We start from the raw sequence: 6091 nt of genomic DNA, 5'->3' as shown, positions 1-6091 counted from the left end.
GAAGATACTCCAAATAGGAGCCTGGGGTGAATCCATTCTACCCGTAGTCTTTCCTGTCGCTCAAGGCCCTTTGTTTTGATTGTGCATATTCCCTTTATCTGTTGCTGCGTGTTCTTTATCTGTCCTCCCTTTTTTACACACTGTTACAAGCGATGTGTTTTGTTTCTATTGTTCTAGAAATGTTCTTGGCGCCTTGGAGTCAGGGATCCGAGGACTGAAAGCTCACTCCACCGGGTCTGACTGGACTGCCGGGGGGGGGGGGGGGCCCTCCTGCTCGGGTGTGTGTGGGGGGGCTGGCTTCTTGCTGTGACCCTCCAGGTCCCCCTTACCGGAGGCCCCAGGCCATTTTCCACGAGGTTTAGCCCCACTCTGCTGACTGTGATCAGTTAACCTTTACAAGGGATGTTTCTGGTGGCATCGTGATCACAAAATCGATTTATCCACTCATAGTCTAGGAGGCAAGAGGATCGACTCTGACCAGTGCGACCCGCAGTGCGCTCTGCAGCCCGGTGGCCCGCGGGAAACGGCACCGTGGTGCTTAGGGACCAACCAGTTGCCCGTGGGCTGCTCCTCTGAGTCGCTGTAAACCGCCCCTGAGCTCAGTTACAAATGTCCTGTAGCGTTGCTGTGGTCGCCAGGTTTGTGCACCTGCGTCCCCGATGCTTAGGTTGAGGTCGCAGCGCTCCGTGTGCCGGCGTTAGGCCGTAAGGCCTTGGGAAAGCAAGTAAGTCATGAGAGGGGAGCCCTGCGAGGTGAAACGGGCGCTTATTAAGGACGCCCGGGGGGGTCCCCGGGGGGCTCAGCGGTTCAGCGCCTGCCTTCGGCCCAGGGCGTGATCCTGGGGTCTCAGGATCGAGTCCCATGTCGGGCTCCCTGCGTGGGGCCTGCTCCTCCCTCTGCCTGTTGTCTCTGCCTCCCTCTGTCTCTCTCTCTCATGAATAAAAAATTAAAAATCTTAAAAAAAAGAAAAGCAGCAGCCCAGGAAAGACCTCCCCCCCTTCTCCCACGTCGGGGCACAGCGAGAAGTGTGCCAGCCCCAGGAGGGCCCTACTGCCACCACGCAGGCCCCCTTGTCTGTGGCGTCGGGCCCGCAGCACCCTCAGAACCCGCTGCGGCTCAGAAGCCATCCAGGCAGGTGGCCCTTGCTTCGGGGGCCGCAACGGGCTGGGACGGAAAGGGGGCCTCGGAGCCCGGTCACGCGGAGAGGCCCCTGCAGGCGATTGTGATGAGGTCCCTGAAGCCCAGGAGGAGAGCCGGGCCCCCAGCCCTCGCCTCCTGGGACCTCAGGAGCCATGCACAGACCGTCGGGAGAAATAAGGACGGGAATGGGGACGCGTTTTGGGAAATCGGAGGAAAGGCCACCCTGGTGATGGGGCCAGGGGCCTGGCTGTGTTGTGTGCATGTCCTAGTGTCCCGTGGAAGGTCGACTCTGTGAGCGATGGCATTGGCTGTTTGCCTGAGGAAATAGCGAAGCAAAGTGGTGAAGGCACAGCTTGGCTTCCCTTGACTGCTTTCAGTAAAATTCCAGCAGCGATGACTCTAAGATGGAATGCTTAATCGAAAGGGAAGCGGGACTTAAAAATTTGGAAAATTCTCAGCCTAGCCATATTGCAAAATATGAGCAAGCATATTGGGAAGAGAACACTCAGGGTGTGGTCACGCGAGCCTGTGGTGAGGAGACCGCGTGGGTGTGAACCCCCGGGCTTCGCAGCCACCCCGGCAGGCAGCCCGCCGGCCGCGCCGGGGGAAGGACCAGGCAGGCAGGCGGGGGCCGGGCCGCACAGCTCTTCTTCCAAAGCAAGGACTGCGAAGAGCCTTCAGAGATTGTCACTGCTGCCTCCTCGGTGTTGGGGTGGGGGGGCACGGCCTGGGTGCATCAGGCCAGAGGACGCCCGCCCAGAGCTGTTGGGCCCAGTGACCCCTTATGCCCAAGGCTGCCTCCCGCCCGGCCGAGCTCTGGGGCGCAAGGCTCCCTCTGCCTGGGTCTCCAAGGGTGGAGCCACCTGCAGATGCACACGTGTGACCCAGGCAGACGGCCGTGGCTGCGGCAAAGTCCAGCAGGGGCGGCAGGGTTGGGGCCACCCCGGGGGACCAGCCGGATGGCAGGGCCATAGGTACACAGCTGCAAGCCGTGCCCGGCAAAGCCACGGGCGCAGGATGCTCCACGGTGTCGGGAAGGCAGGACCCCCCACCCCGCGGGCCTGGCGGCCAGAGCATCGGGGTCAAGAACAGGACTCTCAAAACTTCAGATTTGAGGGGGCGCCTGGGTGGCTCCGTGGGCTAAGCGCCTGCCTTCGGCTCAAGTCATGATCCCAGGGTCCTGGGATCAAGCCCGTGTCGGGCTCCCTGCCCAGCAGGGGGTCTGCTTCTCCCTCTCCCTCCCCCTCTCCCTCTGCCTCTCTCCCTGCTTGTGCTCTCTCTCTCTCTCAAACAAATAAGTAAAATTTTTTTCTTAAAAAGATTTTATTTATTTATTCATGAGAGACACACACAGAGAGAGAGAGGCAGAGACCCAGGCAGAGGGAGAAGCAGGCTCCATGCAGGGAGCCCGACGTGGGACTCGAACCTGGGATCCCAGGACCATGCCCCGGGCCAAAGGCAGGTGCTAAACTGCTGAGCCACCCAGGGATCCCCCATAAATAAGTAAAATCTTAAAAAAAAAAACATACACACACACACACACACACACACACACAGAACCTCCGATTTGATGTTGTTTGCCATGTTGGGTTTTGAAGGGTTTTATTTATTTCTTCATGAGAGACACACAGAGAGAGGCAGAGACCCAGGCAGAGGGAGAAGCAGGCTCCAGGTAGGGAGCCCGACGTGAGACTTGATCCCAGGACCCCGGGATCACACCCTGAGTCAAAGGCCGAAGCTCAGCCACTGAGCCACCCAGGCGTCCCTGCCCTGTTGGGTTTAGGACTTGCCTGGGATCTTTCAGCCCTTTCTTGCCAACTTCTCCCTTTTGGAACAGGAGTGTTTACCCTCTGCCTGTCTTCCACCATATTTTGGAAATTCAGAACTTGTTTGATTTAAAGGTTCACAGCTGGAGAGGAATGTGCCTGAGGATGAATCAGACCTCGAGTCTTACCCATTTCTGATTTCTACAACACTTAGATGTGACTTTGCACTTTGGGCTTTTGAGTCAACGCTGGAACTGGTTAAGACCTTTGGGGCTGTGGGGATGGAATGCATGTATTTTGCATGGGAGAACGACACGAATTTTGGGGGTGCCGGCTCAGAACGCCAAGGCAAAGTTGAATGAGTACAAGGCAAGGCTAATATGCTCTCGGCACAGATTCCTCTCTCAAAAGATGGGTGTGGTGTTTTGAGTCTGTGCGTTACCCGAGCGTCTGAACCTCGATCCGTCGTCACCGTCTTCAGGTTTTCTTGCACGTTTTGTGCATTGCATTATGCACGTGATGGCCTCTCGGAAATCTAATGTGACCCTGATGTCAGTGGGCTGTTCAGGCCAGTCTGTGCAAGTGTCACCTTTTAAATGGAGAAATAGAGGAAGAGCAAGAAGAAAAGGTTTCATTGTACACGACTACTAGAAAATGGAGCACTAAGGACAATGCCAAAAATATTCTAGGACAGATAATGACAGCTGGCTCTCCCTCATCAGTTTCACTTGTTCCCTGAAAGGCCTTTGTAATTATGCCTTACTCCACTGGTCCCGGGCCAGCAGCCTGCCCCAGGAAGTCATCTGCTTCTGGTTGGAATTGGTCCTAGGCATCCTGAGCTTTAGTCCCCTGCAAGCTTTTCAGGCGTGTTTTTCAAGAACTTTTGGGCTATTCTCAGGAGCTTACATATATTCTAGGATTTGGTCTGGATCTCAAGTGTATGTGCCGACAAGCCACCCCAGAACGGAGTGGCCTAAAACAACAGTGATTTGTCATTTCTTATGAGTTTTATGCATTGAGTGAGCTCTGGGGGGTGGTTCTTTGCTCCACATGGGGTCCCTCGTGTGACTTCATTCAGCTGGGAGCATAGCCAAGGAGGCTGGAACATCTGAGATGGCCTCAGTCTCATGTCTGGCAGTTGGCGCTGGCTGTTAGCTGGGGTGTATTATGCTCTTTCATGTGCCAGCTCATCCTCCAGGGCTCCTCTCTCCTCAGGGCCTCTCGCGTGGGACAGCCCGAACTTCTCTCCACGGTAGTACCGGCTTCCAAGAGGGCAAACACAGAAACTGTGAAGCCTCTTCTGGAAGTCGCCCAGTGTCACTTCTGCCTCGTTTTGTTAGTCAAGAGAAGTCACCGGGCCGGGCCTGGTCAAGAGAAGGGGAAATAGGCTCCCCACCTCTTGTTGGGAAGAGGAGTGGTCAACCCATGTTGCAAAAGGCTGTGCAGAACGGAAGCGACTGGGGCGGCCGTCTTGAGAAACAGTCCGCCTGTCCAGCGAGAAGTGCTCCGTCATCCCCACATCTGAGGGAAAACGTGAGGGACCAAAGGGAGATGTTAAGCAGGTGGCACCGAGGTCTTCAGTAGGGGGCATGACAGCAGCACCGCCCTCCCCAAGTATTGGTGTCCATGTTGTCACCGCTTGATAAGCTTTGATGCGCACATGGTGGCCGGGCTGTGCACCATGACACGGTCCTGCTGGGCCATTTGTTTCCAGCCTCCCCGAGCCTGACAATCTGTCCATTTTGTGTGTCACTAACGCTGTTAATAAACAAGGGGATTTTAAACCTTGGAATATGATCTTAGAGAAGGTATAAAAGTCATTGTGCCAAGAGCCAAGAGCACTCATATTAGCTCTTGCGTAAAAATACGAGCATCTAAACCTTCATTCTCAAAGTTCTTTGGGGGATTCCCCGGGGGGCTCAGCAGTTTAGCGCCGCCTTCGGCCCAGGGCACGATCCTGGGATCCCGGGATCGAGTCCCACGTCAGGCTCCCTGCGTGGAGCCTGCTTCTCCCTCTGCCTGTGTCTCTGCCTCTCTCTCAATCGGTGTCTCTCATGAATGAATAAATGGAATTCAAAAAAAAAAAAAAAAAGAAAAGAAAAGAAGTTCTTTGGTTACCAGAACGTGTTTTACGTGTTTTCTTTTTTTTTTCTTTAAAGATTTATTTATTTGTTTGAGAGAGAGAGAGAGACAGAAAGAGAACGAGTGGGAGAGGCAGAGGGAGACGGAGAGAGAATCTCAAGCGACTCCGCGCTGATCGCAGAGCTGGAGGCAGGACTCGATCCCATGACCCTGAGATCATGACCTGAGCCGAAACAGAGTCTGATGCTTAACTGACTGCACCACCCAGGCGCCCCAAGGGCTTTCTTATTCAAGTGAAATTCATATAACACAAAGTCAACCATCCTGAAATGTCCCGTTCCGTGGCATTCAGTACCTTCACAGGGTTGTACAACTATCACCACTCACTGCAGAACATTCCCATCATTCCAAACAGAAGCCCTGGACCCATTAGCGGCCCCTTGCCAGCGCCTGCTCTCCCCAGCCCCTAGCAACCCATAATGTGCTTTCTGTGTCTGTGGACTGTCCTATTCTGGGCATTCCGTAATCAATGGAATCGTGCATTGTGTGACCTTTTGTGCCTGGCTTCTCTCACTCAGCATCATATTCTCCGGGTTCATCCATGTTGGAGCAGGTGTCACACCTTCATTCCTTGTTACAGCTGAATAACGTTCAATTGCGTGGCTAGACCACATTTTGTTTATTCATTCACCTGTTGACTCACTTTTTGACTGTTTCTGCCTTCTGACCCCTTGTGAGGTGCGTGATGTTTTTGAGAGTGGTCTACAGTGCAGCATGTACCAGTATTCTATTCCTTTCTACCAGAACATGTTTAAATGCATTTTTTGTTTTATTTAATTATTTATTTATTCATGAGAGACAGAGAGAGAGGCAATGACACAGGCAGAGGGACAAGCAGGCTCCATGCAGGAAGCCCGATGTAGGACTCAATCCCGGGACTCCAGGATCGCGCCCTGAGTCAAAGGCAATTGCTCAACCGCTGAGCCACCCAGGCGTCCCTTAAATGCATTTTAAGACATGCACAGGGTAGCTTTTATAATCCCATTGAGTTGTTCTTAATAACTGTGGGCCATTGTGATCATGCCTCGTTATTCCCAACACCA

This window comes from Canis lupus, chromosome X, assembly GCF_003254725.2.
Source record: "Canis lupus dingo isolate Sandy chromosome X, ASM325472v2, whole genome shotgun sequence".
Taxonomy (NCBI): domain Eukaryota; kingdom Metazoa; phylum Chordata; class Mammalia; order Carnivora; family Canidae; genus Canis; species Canis lupus.
Note: the sequence above shows the minus strand (reverse complement) of the source record.